Source organism: Equus przewalskii, chromosome 15 (assembly GCF_037783145.1).
Source record: "Equus przewalskii isolate Varuska chromosome 15, EquPr2, whole genome shotgun sequence".
NCBI classification, from domain to species: domain Eukaryota; kingdom Metazoa; phylum Chordata; class Mammalia; order Perissodactyla; family Equidae; genus Equus; species Equus przewalskii.
The window spans coordinates 69,284,380-69,305,011 of record NC_091845.1 but is presented as its reverse complement, the minus strand read 5'-3'; the positions used below and the strand labels follow the sequence as shown (position 1 = coordinate 69,305,011).

At 42.3% G+C, this 20,632-nt stretch overlaps 1 protein-coding gene across 7 annotated transcripts in view; it reads left to right on the top strand.

Annotated features, from left to right (window-relative positions):
• CPNE4 (copine 4) overlaps window positions 1–20,632 on the top strand; it is a 480,649-nt gene that overhangs the window by 259,565 nt on the left and 200,452 nt on the right. The window lies entirely within an intron of this gene.

The window sequence follows — 20,632 nt, the reverse complement described above, 5'->3', positions numbered from 1 at the left end:
CGGTCATCGGAGAGCCTCTAGCTGTCAGATCCTTTAGAGTCTGCCTGGGTGGCAGAAGAAAACCTCACGCAAAGACATACCCTTTCCAGGGCATCTGATGACTGAGTCCAGGGTATAAAAGTCTAGCCCTTTGGGTACAATGCAGGGCAATTCTGACAGGCGATATTTGCTCCAGAGCTCCCCCTGGGTTAGTCAAGACTTTATCAGCCCTGCATTGCCGCTCATCTTCTCCCTCTGCCAAATCCTGCTTTGCCCCCTTCCTCTTACAGGTGCTAATAATAAACATCTAATAAACGTCTTGCGCCTCCCAAACCCACCTCAACATCTACTTTTAGAGAAGCTAACCTGAGACACCCACCTTCTTCCTCGCTTGTGTACTGGCCTGGACCAGGGGCAAAGCAGCCCCTCCCAGGTGTCTACAAAACTTAAATTCTGGAGACCTAGGAGAAATCTTACAAATGACTTTGGTGTACTAGGAAACGAGTTGGAGCATGATGGGTGCATCAATTATCAAGTAATATGAATTTAAAATGTGTGAAGATGCAAATAGAGAGGCAGAAGTTCAAGTTGGTAATAACCGATGTGTTCACAGAAGGTGTACAGGAAACTGCCTGGCAGTCAGAGAGAGTATGTGCTGGTGCTAACTTCTTAGGATTAACTTCTTAGGATATGATGAAAGAAGCATAGCATCATCTTTTCATGTCCAAAGGGAGGATTTTATTTTCCCTGCACAATGCAAATATGATTTCTCAACAGGGGCTGTGTAATGACACCTAACATTTACAGAGGGTACTGTGTGCCGGGCACTGCACTAGGCACTTTCTAAGGATGTTCGCCCTTGATCTTCACATGGAACATTATTGTCACCCCCATTTTCCTTGGGAAGTGTAAGTACTTTGCCCAAAGTCATATACACTGTAAGTGGTGGACTCAGGATGTGTACCTCAGTAGCCCAAGCACTACTTTATTCTAGATGTGTCAGCCACTAACCAGCAGTGTGACCTTGGAAAGTTACTCTAACTTCAGTTTCTTCTCCTCTAAAATAGGCATAATGGTGCCTATCTCATGGAGCAGTTTGGATGACTAAATAAGAAAATGCATTATAAAGCCCCCAGCATTTTATCTGTCACAAAGTAAACTCCTTACACATGTCAGTTGTTACTATCGGTGTTTTTATTTTCTAGGTTTCTGACATGAATTTCACATTGTCTGAAGTATGTTTCATTTCTGGTCAAGGACTACCTATGGGAAGACTTCTAGTCACCCTGGCAAACTGATATCATATTCAAAGAACCCTGTCTTTCTCCAAATACAAAGAAATGCAAGGCGAAATATACGGAAGTATAAAATAAACACAGAGCTAAGCTTGAAAGTAAAACAAGGAAATCCCAGGTGCCAGAAATGATGAAGAGGAACAAAGCCAGAGTGTTTGGCAGAAACTGTTGATGACCAGCTCATAAAGATGGCAGACCTGACAATTGGCCTTTTGTCCTGGAGAGCTGGTGTTTAATCTCCCATATAGGCCAAGAGAAGAGGCTCTTGGGCATTGCAGCTAAGCTCCCATGTAGACTTGGGTGTTACCCTGATTGGAAAATGGAAAAAAACCTGGAGAAGCATCAAGAAAGCTGGTCATTTACTTAAAGTCACAAATAGAGGCACTTGGAAGTAGTTAAGATAGTCCTGATGTACACTATCTGAATGTGTAAAAACCCAAGTCCAGAAACCAACACACAGAACAAGCAGTCTAGAACTAGTGTCTTGGCAGAAGCAAACGTAAAACCCATCCCTTAGGGATGACTCTAAACGCAGAGCACCCAGACTCTCAAGGGACACGAAGTGCTGAAGATGAGCTCACAATAAAAATTACAAAACACTTTAAGGAACTAAGCCACCATGAGAGAGAGGTGGCAGATGTAACAGACTGTCAATTTTGTACTCAAAGAACTAGAGGTAACAGCACAGTCTGAAAGAAACTTTAAAAGAAGTATTTTTAAAATATGCAGGAAGCTAAAAGGAGAGAAGCAAAAGGCAAAAATGAGACTGGAAACAAAAGCCCTGGAGATGGGGGAGCCATGGGGCGGAGGACTGTAATAAATGGGGTAATCAGGGGAGGCCTCACGGGGAAGGTGAAAAATAAGCAGAGATATGGAGGAGGCGAGAGACTTAGTTAAGCAGGCATCAGAGAGAGAGGGTTCCAGGTAGCGAGAACAAAGAAAGCCTTCAAAACAGGACTGTGGCTGATATGTTTGAAGACAGCAAAGACGTCAGTATAACTGGAAGAGAGTGACTAAGAGGGAGAGTTAAGTTACTTAACTTCCTGAGCCTCAGTTTACTAGATTGTAAAACAGGGAATGCCTACTTCTCAGAGTTGGGAAGATTAAATAATTGAAGCAGAGGAGCCATATTTATGGAAGAACACTGCTTTAGATCCTTTACGTCTGCTATTTAATCCTCACAGGAAGCCTCTGAGGTAGGTTGTCTTGTCTCCATTCTACATATGAGGACACTGAGGCTTCAAGAAGTTAAATACCTTGACCACAAAGATAGTCAGACGTCCAACTGGGATTTAAACACAGTGAGAGGTCCACCTGGGCTTCTCCAAAGCCCAAGCATCTTCCATAATCCCCATGTGGAACAGCCAAATGCAGTGATGGGTGTAGAGTAGGTGATTCATAACAGTAGTTTCCTTTTTTCTTGCCCTGGACCAGAAACATCAGTCGTTAATTCTGTCTTAGTTTGAGTTCCCCCAAAGCAGACCCTAGGTTCTAACGTAAGTGTTTTCTTTGGGACGTGACACTAGAAAGCAGGCATAAAGGAAAAGGGAGAGTGAGACAGGGAAGAACGAAAAGACAGTAAAGGCTCTTACTACTATGGGCAACTGGGGCCCGGTCATCCTGAGGACTTTCTGAGGAATGCACCTCAGAACTGTCTCTCCAAAGGATAAGAGACTGGGACCTTCACCCATCAATTCCTGACTCTCATTGGTTAAGGGTTATCCCTGGGAGTGACAACTTACCACACTTCCAGAATGCCTTCCACGTGGGCTCCCACGGCTTCAGAGAAAGTCTAGAGTCTTTACCATTTCCTTCTAGAGAAAATTTCAGCTGTGCATCAAATACCACGAGATCTATTTCCATTCATCATTCCCTACCAAGGGGACCCAGAATCTCTGGCCCTCCAGCTGCCATCTCTTTCACAATATATTATATTCTCTTCTAGAATGTTTTAAATCTAGTTGCCTAATTCCAGAAACTATGCATGCCCTTTTTGGAATAAAATTCATCTTTTCAAAGTAACTAGGAACAATGAGCTCTACTGTGTGTGTGTGCGTACTATTTTAACTAAATGAGATAAACCAAACTGAACTTATTCAGATGTGTTCAAAGTGCGTTAAATGTTGGGAGCGTATGGATTAAATTATTAACTGTTTCAATATAATTATAAAGTATTTGTAAGATATGACATTAGTGAGCATTAAATCTGTTTGAATAGAGGTGAGACAGTAATAGTATGTGAAAATCTTTTGTGTTGGATGTCTCTTTTCACTAAGATATTATATTTTTATTATGTGTTTTAGAAACTGTCATCTTCAGAACTGACCAAATTGCTACTTCCCTTTATATACTACAAAGTTTGACCTCCTTTCTTTGAAGTAGTCATCTCCTTAAGATTTTGAGGATGCTTAAGAGCGGACTTCAGGGAAGAAATGAAGAATGGCAGAAATAGTGGTATTTTTAAGTCACTTAACCATTTCAAAGTATTTCCAGATCAATGATCTCATATTCTCATTCATTCATTAACTCAATCATTTAATAGCTAACTACTGGCAACCCTCTCTGTGCCAGCAGGCGCTTGGAGGTGGAGATTTGGAAAACTTGTCTCTGCTTCAAGAAACTTGAGCAACAGGATTATGGCATGGCTGGTGAGGTCCTTCTGAAGTGCTCTGAAAGTGAAGAAAATGAGACAAAGAAAGATTAAGGCATTTACCCAATGGAACAAGTCATTAGTGTTTAAAAGAGCTAAAATTTTAACCAAGTCTCCTGGCTTAAGTAAGAAGCTCAGACATTTTTTTTTTTTTTTTTAGAGATTTTATTTTTTCCTTTTTCTCCCCAAAGCTCCCTGGTACATAATTATATATTCTTCGTTGTGAGTCCTTCTAGTTGTGGCATGTTGGACACTGCCTCAGCGTGGTTTGATGAGCAGTGCCATGTCTGCGCCCAGGATTCGAACCAACGAAACACTGGGCCACCTGCAGCAGAGCACAGGAACTTAACCACTCGGCCACGGGGCCAGCCCTGAAGCTCAGACATTTTTAAGACAGTGCATTTAATAAGGGTTTCACTTGGCATCCAGAATGTTAGTTTTTGAGCCAATCAAGACCCAGAGGGAAAATATTAGGAGAAGAGAGCATGCGAGAATTTCAGCAAGTATGTCCTCACCCAGTGAGTGTTTTTCTTTGATTTCAACTTGAATTTGGACTCCTCTGCATAGCTTAGCTGCAAACACTTTAAATTGAATTTTTCAGTTTTTTATTTAGAAAGACTCTGTACCTTGCTCTGCCGTTAAGATTGTGAATGGCCTTTGCATATTTATTATTCATTGGTTTCTTCATTTTAGATACTCAAATGACTGGGATAAAGTTTGAAGCTTTAGCTCTGGTAAACACAAGATGGGGTCCAGATTTATGGCATCGTCATCCTTATGGAAGGCAGGACAGAAAAGTCTCTTCCAACAGGTTTTCTTCAGCACATTTGTTCCTGAAAATTGTCTGCTTCTAGCATTATTCAGGCAATTTATGTAAAACTGGGGGAAATGTTCCTTGTTTTTGCTGGTCACTCAGGAACTTTGACTCCTTGTTAAGAGTGGGGCCAAGTTAGACCCAATTTCATTTTAGCTATACCTGGGTTTACCAACAGACAGAGATAGATTCATCCAGAGGTAATTTTGTTACCTCCCCTCCCCTCCCTCAGAGAAACATCCAGTCTGTCTCACTTATGCAACTTTCAGGGGACCCTGAGCAAACTGGTTTTCACCATGGCCAAAGTTCATGACCCTCTCTTCTTTCCAGCCCTCCCACAGACTCACATCCATCCATTTGAACTCAGGCTATTCCTCTTAGTCCTGATTCCACACTTCCCTCCTTGGACCTGATGACATTCTTAGCTTCTCTGGTTTTCCCCTTGGGCACTTGCCCACTTCTCCCTGGGCACTGGTTTTGTATGACCCTCCAACTCAGTAAGCTGCCAACCCACTCTCTCTGAGAAGATAAGCCTGAGAGGGAAGATAATACAGGTAGGAGAGAAAGTGTGTGTACCTTGCTATCCACACTGTCTGGCCACCCTGGGAATTTTCCCAGCTTGCTCTGTTGCAGGTGCTCTACAAAAGAAACATTTTCTGATCTGTCACACAATAGAATTTGAACAGGGAGGCTGACTATGGAGGGAGCAGATAATATTTACCATTTATATATCCTCTATTCTATGCCAGGAACTGCACTTTACATATACTTCCTGTATGGTAGTGATTATAATCCCCACTTTCCACATGAGGAAACAGGTTCAAGGAGGTTATATGACTGCCCAATATCATATCATTTGTAAGTGCCAGGATTTGAACCTTACTCCAAATCCATACTCTGTCTAAAACAGGCTGCTTCTCAGATCTGAACTGGACATGTACATGATAGGGAGTGGGGCAGTGGGCATTCAGGCAGTGCATCAGGCGAGGAGCTGGCCTTAGGGAGGTCTAGCACAATGAGTGCAGTGTCCCTAAAGGCAAAGGGTAAGAGTAGGCAGTATGAGGAGCTCCAGAAGACAAGGGAGCCTCATGAGAGATCTGCCATTGGTGCCCAGGGAACAGGCTTGATGTTGGACTTCAGCCAGACTGTAATCCAGAGGACAAGGGCAAGACCAAGGCAGGATCCCTGTGCAAGATGGAGAGCACAGTCACCAGAGAGAAAAACTCAGTCTTACTGGGGAACTTGGTTTTGACAACTGAGTCAGACTGATACAAAATCAGTGTGAATCCACTTCCTGAAGACAGCTATGAAATTCCTTTAACACCCCATCATTAAATAATGGCTTCATTAAAGAGGTGTATTTCACCTCCATTCTTGCTGAGGAGTTCTCCACATGGTTTCTTTCAACCTTGCCCAAGGATAGGCACCAGGTGCTTTCCATTCCACATCCTCGCCACCTCTCTACATGCCTAATGACCACTCTTGGTTTGGTGGGGCTTAAGATTCCACTGGAATGTGGAAAAGGTGTTGCCAATAAAGGGTCGGAGATTGCATAAGTCTTGGGGTACACATTGAGTCTCGATGACTGCTACTGATAAGACATCCTTCCCCAGGGATGGGCAGCCACCATATCTCCTGATGAACAGTGAGGCCTAGAATGACAGTGAGTCTGTTCCTGGGTCCCTCTTGACCTGTCTTTCCAGTGTGACCCATCTTCCAATGGAACAACCCTTATCTACTCTCTGGGGAGGTCTTCTTGCTCTTCAGCTGTTTCCCCCAAAGTCTGCTAAGTCTAATGAGGTTTGCTTTTGTTATTTGAAATTTCTAGGCTCTTGAAACTAAAAAAACTTCCTGAAATGCTATCATTTTTGCTCCAAAGTCTACTTAAAAACTCAACGCTGAACACATCTCATGTTTTTTCAGTCTTCGTTTTGACAGTTACAGACCTACCTGAGAGCAGGGTATGCTGCAGGCTCTTCCTTTGTGAGTGCTGAGAGAGGTCAGGCTCAAGTCATTGCAGGGGAAGGACACATGGGTTCCTCTAATAATAGCACCTCACCACACAACGTTTCAGGGGAAAAAAGAAGCACTTCCACATTAAAGATGTACCTTTACATGGGGTAAAGAGGAGGGGCAAGATGAACCCCTCTTTCAGGAAGAGTAGTGTGTGTATTTTAGAAAGCATCTTGGATGAGACAAAGTCTGCAGGTTGCATGTAATACAATGGCTGTGTTCTGAGGATGGGAGGACATAGCATTTTCAGGTAGAAAATATAAAACACAGTAGCCTCTAGCCAATCTTCCTGTATGCTAGAGGACAGGAGTAGCAGTTACTGATATAAAACTCAATGAATTACCCTGTCACTCTAATTCAATCTGTACACTTGCTTCCATGTACTTCTTAATGTCTAATAGGACTCCCTAAATATGTGTGTGGCAGGTGGAGAATGAAGAGGGGAGTTACTTTCTCCCTGAAGAAAGGTCCTTAATCAAGTGTCAGCTCCTGATGAATAAAAGGACATTGTCCAACAAGATGCAATAGATGCAATGTATTAGGCGAGGTGGCCCCATTTTCAATGGTTTATGTGAAATGTTTTGGCTTGGAGATGCTGATTGCTTTCAGTCTAAACAATTTTGTGCTGTGCTTTTCCAAAATTGGCATCTGCTTTATCTCTAGGGGTATCTCTCTCACTTGGCTTCAAGGCATCAATTTGAAGCTGACTGGAATAGTTTTGTCTGAAATAAAGTTCCCATCATCTCACACTCTCTCCATATCCCTGGTGGGTGGCAACACAATACCGAGGTGGAAATGTTAGCCGAGATGCTACCAGCCTCCTCCCTCTCCTGTTGCAGGCTCTGGTTTCTTTGAAGCCTCTGATCAAGGCTTTGGAAGCTCTTGAGGCAGTGGAAAGAACATAGACTTGCCCAGTTGGAATCCTGGTCTGCCACTTGCTGTCAGTGAAACTCAGAGAATTTCTTAAAAATCTCTGAACCTTGTTTCCTGACCTATGACAATCGAGACGATTTTATTGAAGGAGGTAGAATCACCTCCATTGGGATAGAATCCATGACAAATACGTGAAGAGGCTGACACACGATCCCCTCACTGAGATGCTTGGTGGGTTTGAGAAGCTTACTGGAGAGCTGGTGAGAAGTTGGGTTGGGACTGAGGCAGTGACCAGGTCAGAAAGATGCCCCAGGGTAAGCCAAGGAGGAGAGAAGAGGCCAACATGAAAAAGGATATACTCAGCCCTAGAGGAGGATACGGGGCCTGAGCCTGGAAGTGTGGGTAATCATTTGCAGCTGCCTTGCAATTGTCTACTTCTGGATCACGTTTATGCATCAAGGCCTAGGAAGCCCCACAGCCTCTTTGGGCCAGTGCGTTTATTATGCGTTTATTTTCATGATGTGTTTCTCCCACAAAGGCCTGTCTTACCAACACATTCTGATCATCTCCCAAACACAGAGAAGCCATAACGTTTGCGCTGTTTCCTTCACCTTTTAGTTCTGACGTCTGAGATTATGGACTGAGACAAATAAAGAAGAAAAAGAAAATGGAGAGCCCTGAACTCTCCTTGTTTTCCAGCTGGAACATTTCCAGATTCTTTTTTTGACTTTCTCTCTGACCCTGTGCAAATCGCCAGCAGGAACCCTGATCCACAGAAAATGGAACCTGAAGACTCAGGGCTTCCAGGCATCATTCTCATCTCTCCTTTTTATCTATCCCATACTGCAAATCTGGAGAGTTCAGGTTAGATGCCTCCAAAGAAGTGCGCTTTCAACGGCACTTAAACTCATGAAGGAAGGCATCCAACGCTTCCTCTCTCTTCCCTGCTCTCTGTCTCCCCATTCTATTTCTCTACATATTTTAGACATTTATTGTGTGTAAACTAAAATTCTACCCCAGTAAAGATGAGGAACTTTCTTGCAAAAAGGAAATGATCACTGAAATCTGTCTCAATAACAATCAGAGCTTTTCCAGAACTTATGCTCTGAGCTGTCTGCCACAGTACAGTCCATTTTACGGCCTCCCAACCCCTGTATCTGCCCCATTCTCTCCTCTGTAGGATTATGGCCATTTCACTCCTTACCAAGACCTTCCCTACAGACAAAAAAGACAAAAGAAAAAAATTGCTAGAAGAGAAAGAAAGCAGACTTAACTATTTAATGGCCCAGGGAAAAAGAGACCTGCATAAGAAAGAAGAAATTAGACCAGTTCAGTTAAAGGAGGATTTCTGAATTGCCTTTGGATTTCATCTTTCCTTCCTTTCTGCCCCATCCCTTTTCAGCCAAAAAAATTGAGGCAAACCTTAGAGTAGGATTTTAAGAGAGATCCTTTTAAGTGAAAGACAACCGCTGGTTTAGAGTTGGCTTGAAGAAAAAATCCATCTTCAGAGAGGCCGCATAGGGTGGTGCTATGGTTTCTATTATTTTTATTCAGGAGAAACTTTTCAAGAACAAAATCTAACTCTGAACCTCTATGTGTTAAAAAGCGAGGTGGGAGGGGGACAGTGGAGGACAGAATGGGGTCTCTCCAGCTTAGCTTCCCCTTAGTTCTTGGTAGCAGCCCCTGAAGCACAAAGACAATTCCCAGGGGCCACCAGATCACTTTGCCTTGGTAATTTCATGGGCTTTGTGATCAGTCAGGCCTGGGCTTATTTATTTTATTTTACTTTTTAAGGCAGATTAGCCCTGAGCTAACTACTGCCAATCCTCCTCTTTTTGCTGAGGAAGACTGGCCCTGAGCTAACATCCATGCCCATCTTCCTCCATTTTATACATGGGACGCCTATCACAGCATGGCTTTTGCCAAGCGGTGCCATGTCTGCAACCCAGGATCCGAACAGGCGAACCCCGGGCCACTGAGAAGCAGAAGGTGCAAATGTAACCACTGCGCCACAGGGCCAGCCCCAGGCCTGGGTTTAAACGTCATCTCTGTCGCTCTACCAGCTAGAATGCTTTTAACTGCAAGTAACAGAATACTCAACTATTCATTAATTATTATTAATTATTAATATTCTTACAAACCCAGGTTCTTTCATCCTTTTGCTCCTCTACCAAAGCGTGTTGGCCTTCACATTCAGTCTCGTTCCACATTATAGTAAGACGGCGGCCACTGCTAAAGACATATATCCTCACTGTTCTGTGTCCACAGGAAGAAAAGTGGTCTTTCTCTTTGATTTTTTTTTTCAGGGTGAAAAACGTATTGCAGAAGCTCCTCAACAGATTCCTCCTGCTATATTTTTGGCCGGCACTAGAGAGAGGCTCAGCTCTGTACCAATCACTGACCAAAGAGAATGAGATTACCATTTGGGGTTTTGGCCAATCATGCTTCACCTCGGGGTGGGAGCCCATCTTCCCTGAGGACCCTGCCTACTGGATAAAGCTGGAGTTCTATTACCAAGGAAGAAGGGAGGAATGGCTATTGAGTAGGCAATCAAGTGGTGATCTTGTGCCTCAGTTTCCTTACCTGACAAATAGAGAAAACAAAACCTGTCTCACAAAATTGTTGTGAAGATCGGTAAAAGATAAAATGAGCAAGAAGTTTAGAAAACATAGTTTTAAGTATGTCTCCCTCATAAAGTCTTGAATTGGCTGGAAGATTAAATAAAGTCCTGTGCCTTTGTGCATGAAATTCAGCTGCCCCCTTCTTGTAAGGTACAGGATCTTCTGCCATCAAAACTCTAATGAAGCCGCTTACCCATCTCTTCAAAGGAACAGATTCAAGTATTACTTAGTGAGGAGCCAATGCGTTAAGTCTAGTCCAGTTCCAACCTTCGGGAATTGCTTCCCCTTTGGAAACAAGATTGCAAGATGGTCCACTATTCTGAGGGGCAAAGATCAACCAATGGACAGGTGATTTTCATCTGATGTGTGCATAATGCTGCTGTGAGCGCTCGTCCCATCACATACTCTGATTTTAAGTTAGCACAGTATGTTCATCTTTCATGTACTACAAGTTAACAGACTCATCCTGAAAGGCATTATGTTATTCAGTTTCTGAATTTATAGGAGCCCTCTTATAAATGTTTTTGAAGCAGCTTTAGTTATAAATTTGATAAATTTTTCTCATTGAAACGACTAAAAGTCATACGAAATCAGAATTACACTAAAAAATTAAAAATGTCAAGTCATCCTAATATTGTGTTGTAAGTTCTACCAATATTATTTTATTTCAGTGAGAAAAGTTCAAGAGATATTCAGTGTAAACCACCCTGTTTAGAGTACTTAGTTACCAGATGCAATCTTTCTTTTAAGCAAAAGTATTTTGATTCCCTCTCTGCCACACCTTTCCATGATATCTCAGTGATAGTATTTGGAAGCTAAATACACTTATAAACACATACTTGGGTGTAAAATATTCAGAGTAGTTTAATAAGTTAATACTTAGAGAAAAGTTTTCCCTTTCTGTGCAATGTAGAAAGCTGCAACACCTTACACACACATTTTGTACATTGATATATAAAAGCGTTCACCCCTGTGACTATTTGGGAAGTAGTTTGGCCACATATTTATAAACCAATAATTATACTTTAGAGAATAATTCCTAATGAAATAACCCTCAAATATGAAGAAAATGTTGGACAGGAAGATATTCATCACCTTGATATTTTAAAAGAACAGACATTTGGAAGCCACCAAAAATATCCAGCAATAGAAAATGTTAGGTCAGTTTTGGTTTAGCAACTTAATGGGGTATAATGTAACCATTTAAAATATTTTAAAGAGTTTTCATAACAAGTTAAAATGTTCACGTTAGAACATGAAGTAGAAAAACAGGATGCAAGATTTTGCAATTATTAAAAATCGGAAACCAAATGAGATTCTTTGGATAGGGAATTTTACAAAATGGATGATATGAACTGTTTTGTCTGCTACAGTGACTGTGCGTGCACGATTGGATTGTGAGTGACTGTTTTTTTCTTTGCATTTCAGTATTTTCCACATCTTCACTAATAATCATGTATTGCTTTTATCATAAAAGCAAACATTAATTTATATATTTATTAAACTAAGAACAAGTATGTCCTTGATGGAGCTAGTTAGAGAATATTCCCTCAAGTTCTTTACGTTTCTCTCTACAGAGATTGAAATGCTGGTCTAACAAACCATATGGCTGGTCTTTCCCCACCATATTACCTCACTTAGCAGGTTATGAGATTCCAAATTGAGAGTCAAGAGGTTTTGCCTACTGTGGATTCTGTGGCATTCTGTGCTGCCTAATAAGTATTAGACACTCAATAAAGTGTTCAACTACAGCCTTTTGTGATTTACCATGAGTTAGTTCAGTACAAAAAATTCAGTACATTCTAGAAAGGTTTAAATACATATTTGGGTAATTGATCATTTATTAGTTTTCACGGAATCCTGTGATAGAATTTGGAGGCATATTCTAAACTTGTTGAGTTATATTTCTCGAAGAGCAACCAATCCATCTCATTCCCAGAAACAGCATCTCCCGGGGTGTCTGTTAATGGTGTGTGTAGGTAGCACATAGGTAGCAGCCCAGCCTCCAGTAGACAGAGTTCACTGGGCAGCTCCAAGTCCAGGTTTTCCCCATGCACATTCATGATGTAGCCTACAGATCACAATTCTCAAAAGGAACAAAATGCCAACAGGAACAGAATGGAAGGAATGTGCTAATATTAAATCACACCCTGCAAGATCTGGACAGATAAAGATCCTTCCCCTCTGCACTCATTCTTTTTAATTGACAGGGTGTTACCAAGCCATGTGCATTTCTCAAATCTGAGTAGAAAGACCAGGGGTGACTTCACATCAATAATTTCTGTTTCAAGGAAAAATTATGGCTTCTTGCGTTTGTGGCTCTCTGATAAGTCTGCTACGGGAGGAGATGCATCTGGTGATTCTGATGCTGTCAAGAATCCCTAAGTGGAACTTCCCTGTACGTGACTAACATGATGATACCACTTCATAGCACACATACTCTACAGACACTGTCTGGCAGAGCTTCTATGACCATATGTGGCAAGACTTGAGATCTCATTCTGTAGTTCTTGTTAATACCAATTAATACTTAAAATCTATCCCACCCATTCATTCACTTAACATACATTTGTTGAGCACCTCCATCACATTAGGCTCTGTTCTTGATGTGGTGAGGTATGGGCCACATAGCCTTTTTTCTCTGTCAGTTCCTTCCTCTTGATCGTAATGAAGATGGTTCAGCTTAGCCTTGTGATGTTGCTGCTTGTAGTGACCCAACCCCTGTGGTAGAACAAGGAACCTGCTTTGAGGGGTGAGAAATCTGCTAAGCCTTCTAGGAACATTGTTGCCCCCTAGGAACTTCATTGTAGCCTCACTCCATCTGTTGCCTGGTCATTTGCTTATTGATGATGAGGAATGCTGGTGACAGTTCAGAAAAGGACTAGAATGCCCTTAATGTAGACCCAGGGGCAGGAATGACTGTGTCTGGAAATGTGTGCGATGGAAAAGAATTCAACATCTGATGCTCACCTCTAACCGTGCAGCAGGCTCTGAGGTGGAATCAGGAGCACATGAAACCATTGTCAGTACCGACCTAATGAGAATGGGGGTTTTGAAAAATCAGTATAGATTCCATATCCAAATTTCTTTATCATTGGCTAAAAAAATAAATAAATAAATATTGTATGCCCTGTAACTTGTATATGTTCATTTGTGGCCTTTTAAAGATCTCTTTCTTGTTTCTTCAACAAATATTTATTGAACATCTATTATGTGGCAGACCCTACCCTAGACTGAGAACACAGCATTAAAGGGTCAGAAACACTTCTCATTTTCGTGGAGCTTGGTGGGAGCAAGACTTTAACAAATAAGGATATAGAAATGAGGAATTATAATCAAGATAAAGACTACGAGGACAAAAAGATGATCACACGTAAAATTTCACTTTAGCATTTCAGTTTCAAGGATCTGAAATTCTTTTTTTTTTTTTTTTCTGCTTTATCTCCCCAAATACCCCCAGTACATAGTTGTATATCTTAGTTGCAGGTCCTTCTAGTTGTGGCATGTGGGACGCCGCCTCAACATGGCCTGATGAGTGGTGCCATGTCCACGCCCAGGATTCAAACCGGTGAAACCCTGGGCCACCGCAGCAGAGTGCATGAACTTAACCACTCGGCCATGGGGCTGGCCCCCTTTTTTTCCTTCTTTTTTTTCTTCTTCTCAAGGATCTGAAATTCTATTAGGAACAAAAATCTTATAATTATTAAAGCTAGGAAAAACACGGTTTTTTTTATTCCTTGAAAATCTAAAGATATAGTGTTTTATTTTAAATTGATGTGTGACATCAGCGGACATTGCATTTAGCCATTACTTTTATAAATAGATTTTCATGTGTTCTGGTTTGGTCAATAAGATGAAATATCCAACTTCTGAAAAAATACGTGATTTCCCCATATTTTGTATGTGGATGACTCCAGTAAATGGCTTGGGAGTGATGTGGAATCTACAGCAGTGTAGATTCAGGGATCCAAATCATGATATTTAGTTCAGTTAGTTAGGTCAGGGAGGTTTTGGCGGCAAGGACACAGCCTAAACTGGTTCTAAGGTGGAAGAAATCTCAGGATATCAGCTTTAGAAATGGCTCTTCCACACTTGTGTACCAGCAGACGGTCATAAGCACTGGGCAGAGGACCCCAGCCCTCTTCAAGCTATACCTTCACTCCTGCCTCGAGAGGATTACCCCATAGTTTCTTTGGGCTCCTGGAGCCTCCTCCAGGTGTTGGCCCTCAAGAGTGGGACACACGCAAGACAGTTCAATGCTATCTGCCTTCCAGGATAGCCACTTGAGCAACAGAAAAGTCATCCATCTTTCCCACACCAAATGGTGGACATCCTTAATGCTCCTGCACTCCCCTCCAACGCTCTTCTTTTACTGCTTGAATAGGCACCAGGGAAATATTAGCAAGTTCACTGCCCAAGCAGGCATCCAACCAAGGATCATGATACTTGTCTCCCTTTCCTGCCAGCCCCACGGATCTCTGAGGAGGGCTCTCTGGCAGTGACTCTGCTCCACTGAATTTGTAGAATGAAGCTTTGCCTCCCTTTGAGAGGGGAGAGGGAAGTTACCACACTCCCCCTCAGCTAGTAAGAGCAACTCCAGTGTTTCTTGGCCTTCCTTCCCTTCCTCCCCAACCTTAAGCTTCTCTTGAAGGCAATGATGGTTAGGAATTTGGCTCTCGCCTCAGAGGGGGTACCTGGCTCCCAATTTTCTCTTTAAAATATAGGGTACTTGACATCTATGTCCTCAGCTTGAGGTAATTCCGGGGCAACAGGAGAAGCTCCATTTAAAATCCTTTCATGGTTGTAATATACTCACACAAACCTAGAGCTCAACAACTGCCTGCGAACCCACATGGTAGCTGGGTCAGTGTTCAGAACACATTTTGTGCTGCAAAAATAAAAGAACCCACATACGTGTAGAAATTGATTAACTTGAAGTAACTTAAAGGTTTGAGGTTCTGGCTTTGTTGTTGGAGTGAATGCATCATGAGCTATGCAGACTCATCTGGGGTGTTTTGGGGCCCAGACAAAGAGTAGTTTAGCTCTGAGAATAAATTGAAGGTTTATCTTTGGCCCCATTTGGCAAAAAGTGTAGGTAAGAGGAAAAGAACAATCTCATCTCATAATGCAGTTTTAATTGTTTCACTTTTACAGAGAGCTACTTAAAAGATAGGACCCACGAATAGTTATTCACAGTCCAGCTCAAAATAGGGGAGGGGAGAGCACCCTTCCCCGCATTAGTCATGGCCAAGCAGGATTGCCCCTGCTGCCATGTAAATTCTAGAACCTGCCAGATTGGTCATCCAGGAAGGAGGAGCAGGACGAAGTGAGCAGATAGGAATGCAGAAAGAAGCTTCTTAAACAGACAGACTGTCTTGTCAGCCCTGTGTTTCCTTTCAGCTGTCCCATGACCACTTGACAGGAGGATTTTATCCCCCCTCTCCAGACAGGTTTTTATCACTGTGGCTTTGGGATCTCAGGTAACCATTCCTTTCTGGACAAAATTCACATCTAGGCTCCTCAAGAACCTATCATAGAGAAAGCATGAATCTTTCCTTGTTGGCACAGACCAATGAGCTGTCAGTTATCTTGTCTACAAAAGTTAACTGTTAGATTTATTACATATATATTCTTCACACAAGTGTACATCCTCATTTACAGACAGCCATGTCTCATGATTTGTCAGACAAAGGGAACCTGCACTTGAATTTTCTTTACATCTTCCCACAACCCTGAGGGAGACACCCACCAGTGGTGTGTCTGTATTTTCACTTGTGTAGCAAATTGATTTTAGAGCTTCCAAAACCTCACCCCTGAGCTTGCACTCTGATGGTGCGTATTCAAGAAGAGGATCATTGAAGTAAATAAGTTACCTCACCTAACATTAGGGAATTCATGTACTAGAAAATTCCATGGGCAACAGGATGCGGATATCTCTAACAGCACCAACGGATGACAACAGCTTGGATGAGGTCGAGATTTGTAAATATTTGATGAAAATCCACACATTCATGCCAGCACATACCTGGAAAATATAACTTCTAGTAGCAATTCACTCTGCTCAGTCATCAGGGCTAGGAAGTATTTGAAACGTCTTTTTCTAGTGTATATAAGATACAAAGAACTTATGAATTCTTTTGAATAAACAAATTGCTTTGAAAGGGGAGGAGGTAGGCTTTCTCTCTAACTAGCCTAGTTTGGGGCTCGAGTTTCCTTCCAGGGGACTCATTCAGTATTCATGCCCAATCTGGTTGCACTGCGGGGAAGTGTGGCGTTGAATTCATGGTGCAGAAGATAAAAAACAAGGCAAAATCATCCTCGACAGCAGAAGGAAATCGCTTCTGCTGCTCCCAGGCCTTTCAACAGCTGATCAGAGGGAGCCATTCCCCATCCTGTTTAAGATGAAGTTGTTCAGCAAACATCCGTCTGCACCCTTCTGATTAAAGCGGTTTTTACAGACGGTGTTAGCCGAGTCTCAGCCAGTTCAAGGCCCTTTAAGTGCTGCAATTTCTTAAATTGAGAGATTCTATTTGATACCAAAACAGCACTGGGTGGAGAGAAAAGATCAACACGAAGGGCATTTACACAAAAGAGGATTTCTGATTCAATTTCTATCCCCATGGGATGGATTCGTTCTGGACGCAGAATATTACATTGATGATAGAATTTTTTTTGAAGTCTCTCCTGCATCCAGTTTAGCCTCTTTAGTAGTTTGTTTTCATTTCTACCTCTCCTTGCAAAACAAGAAATTGGAATTCCTGGGCTCTGACAAAATCTCTATTTCTTGGCATCCACGAGTGACCTGGACAAGCCAACAGAAGTCAGGAGTGGGTTCTAAAGTAAGTGAGTGCAAATGTTCCTCAAAACCACTCTTGGTTTCCTGCAGAAATGGTGGGAGCGGGAGAGCGTTGAAACTTCCAATACATGCTTAAGCCTGATTACAATCCTAAATTTTAGCCTCCTCTTCCACCAAGCTTTGTGATTCCAGATCTCCTAGCCAATAGCTGCAGGGAGCTACTTTTCTTTGCCTGTCTTCCCCTTAACCAGACCTGGGAGGAGAAATAAAGCAAGAGAATGAAAAAGCCTAAAACCCTAATAATCTACAAACTGGAGACTTGGTTTCCAAATAGAATAACAGGAGGTAGGCCGTATTTAATAAGGGTACTTGACTTTCTGGATACAAACGCTCAAAATGTGTTTCTCTTAAAAACCGTGGAATCTGAGTGTGGGTGTTTGGGGAGAGGGGATTTGGGGAATTGAAAAGAAATCTTTCTAGCCCAAAGTTTTCCTTTTGGTGGACGGGTTGGATCTGAAGCTCTTGTTTTGAAGAAATATTCACTGAGGTAGCAGAGGGAAAACTTGTGCCTGTGATTTTTTTTTCCTTTCAAGTCTGACAAAGCATGAACAATGTTCTCTCCTTGCCTAAAGGAGAAAGGAGTCACGACTGGCCCCCTAGCCCTCCTGTCAATGCCGCAGTCAAACAAAGGGAGCCCACTGGGCTGTTTGTGTAAAAACGCCATTTACTGGGCTCAGACAGGGCCAGCCCTTCGTTATTGAGTCCTGCTAATTTTTGAGCCAGTCTGAACTGGTTTTTCTCAGCTTTTTAAAAAAAGCCAGCTCTAAATGCATGTTTCAATATGGCTTATCACTGTGGAATAGAGGGTAAAACAAGCTGAAAAGTGATGGAAGTCTTTTACTAAACAGCTAAATAGAATACACATGCACACCACACACACACATGCACGCACACGTGCACACACACACTTAACACTTTCCACACCATGTGCCTTTACTACCCCATAACCAGATGTCATAGATAAGCCTCAGACCAAAGACAAAAGCAGAGCAAAAGAAAGAAAACAAGGAAAAGTGAGGAAAAGAGAAGGAGGGAAGGAAGGGAGGAAAAAAGGAAGAGAGGGAGAGAGGGTGAAAAGAAGGAAGGAAGGGACGAAGAGAAGGAGAAGGAAGGGAGGCAGAGAAAGGACAGCTCCCCTCTGCACACGTGCATTTATGCCCAGATTTAGACTCCATTTTAAAGTGTTGTTATGATTTATTGTGCATACAACATTAACAGGCATCCAAATGAAAGAAAAAATTTACTTACATCATTGTTTCAACAAGAGATCAAACTGTTTTCACTCTGCTGTATCTTTTCCTGTCCCCATCCCGATGTTGGCATCCATTTATCTGCCATTGGTCGTTGATTCTGGAGCAGCATTGCTTATGAGGGACGTCACTGATTTATTAACTGCTTTCCAGAACAACAACAAAAAATGAAACAATGTTAAATGCCATTGTAAAATGCATTGTAAGCACAGAAATTCAGCGTAACTGTGAAAACTGCATCTTAGAATCAAGGAAATTTGTAAGTTACCATCTCACTATAGATATGATTTTAAATCTTGGTTTTTCTAATTATCATAAGCATTTTGTAGAGTTGTATCTAAGCTTCATAATTCTAATTTTCATAGCATCATATTATATTATCAAGGGACATCCTACTGACCATTGTGCTTTGACAAATATTTAAGCCTCTTCCCAGTGGTGTGCTTGAGCTGGCTTATACCAGCTCATGGGCGCCCATTGTGCACATCTCCTTCCTACTTTGCATTGAAATTGATAGCTTGAAACTGGCCATGGTGGGAGTCTGTACACCATGAAAATTGAGAAATATTTCAAATTGGCCAACACCCCACTGCTTATTCCTAAAAGTTTTGCTATTATATATGATACCGTAATGACTATCTTTGACTAAGCCCCCCAGGTGTTCCCCTTCTGGCATGTGGAAGAATTCCACCAATGGGATAATGATAATGAAATAGTAATAATGGCTACTGCTTCTTGAGAACTTACCACATGTAAGTTACTATGTCAACCACCTTCTTTAATCCTCAGAACAACCCTATAAACTAGGTATTATTATTTGTAATTTCATTTTACAGATCAGAAAATTGAAGCTTGGAATAAGTAGCTGACCCAAAGTCACACAGCTGGTGAGTGAGTGAGTGGCAGGGCCAGGGTCTGAATGCAGGTGGTCTGCCACCAGAGGTCATCCCCTGAACCACAGTGCAGTCAATAGCATTCCTAGAACTCTAGCTGTGAGCCCCAACGCTGGACTCTGAAACTCTAGCTGCCAAGCCCCTCCATTCCCTGTTATAAGCCCAGTAGGATTCACATATTCCCCCTGGCTGCCCTGAAGCTTGGCAGCCCTGAAGATGCTGATGCAGATCTGCTCAGGGTGTCCCTTCTCTTCCACACATCATTTGTTTCCAATCATCAGTCTCCATCTTCAGGGTCTTCAGCACTTATTCCTCAGATTCCTCTTCTTTTCCTGACTTCCTAATGATGTGGCTATCCTTCAGAGGGTTCTAGGCTCTTTGCCTCCGCCTCACTGATGTCACGTCCATCATCTCATCTATCCCTCTCTCTTCCAGTTTCTTCTCCTGTTCCTTAATCTGAGAGGAGTCAATTGTTGCTTCAGCCAAAGACAACCAGAAGACCGACTGATCAAGAAAACACAGTTTATGAGACTTGCTGCAGTGAGGGAGAAGCCACTTGGACAGAGTCTTAGTCGTGTCTGGGATGGGGGAGGTGAAGGAAAGATATTAAAAGATTTTAGTGTCTGGGCTGGGTGATAGAAGGCAGGGAACTAGCTGGGTTTGGGGAGAGTTTGTGATCTTTTGATTGGTGGGCACAGTAAGGTGGACAGCCTAAAGCAACTCGATAAACAAGCCATTAGTCATCAGAAATAAGCTATTATGCCAGTTCACGGTTTCATCTTCCCGATGCCAGTATTTCCTAGAGCAACTAACTAAATCACTTTTGCATGTTCCTAGTAATGTTTAGCACAGAAAGAGGAAAAGTGCTTGGTTCCAGGATTGTTTATCAGAGAGAGAAATGTGTGATATTTTCAGTTCTTAGGAGGACAAGGCCCTTGGCTGCCTAATGCTTATGAGTTCCCCAGTGGGCCCTCAGGCCAGGAGCCTGGAGCAAGTCCCTGAAGACAATACCAGTAACAACACAAGGTGTCACCCACAGGATGCCCTCTCTCCCACAATCCACTGGGTTTAGGTCTATTTTATACTTTTTCTGGGTGCATTTCCTGGCCTTAGAGACACCCAGGACAGTATTGGGAGGCCTTTAATGTGTCAGTCACAGAGCTCTTCAATGTGTCTGGTCATTGTCTTCCCTCATAAGCCTATTGGGAAGCTGCACAAACAGGAAACTGGTAGCCTGCTTTGTTCTACTAGGGGATTCACAAAGTAAATATTTCGGTTATGTATGTCTTGCTAATTGCATAAAGGAGTTTTCTTCTTTTGAATTGTGATCATAGGATAATTTCCAGAAGTAGGACCACATGGTAATAGAAAATGAACATTTTCACAGC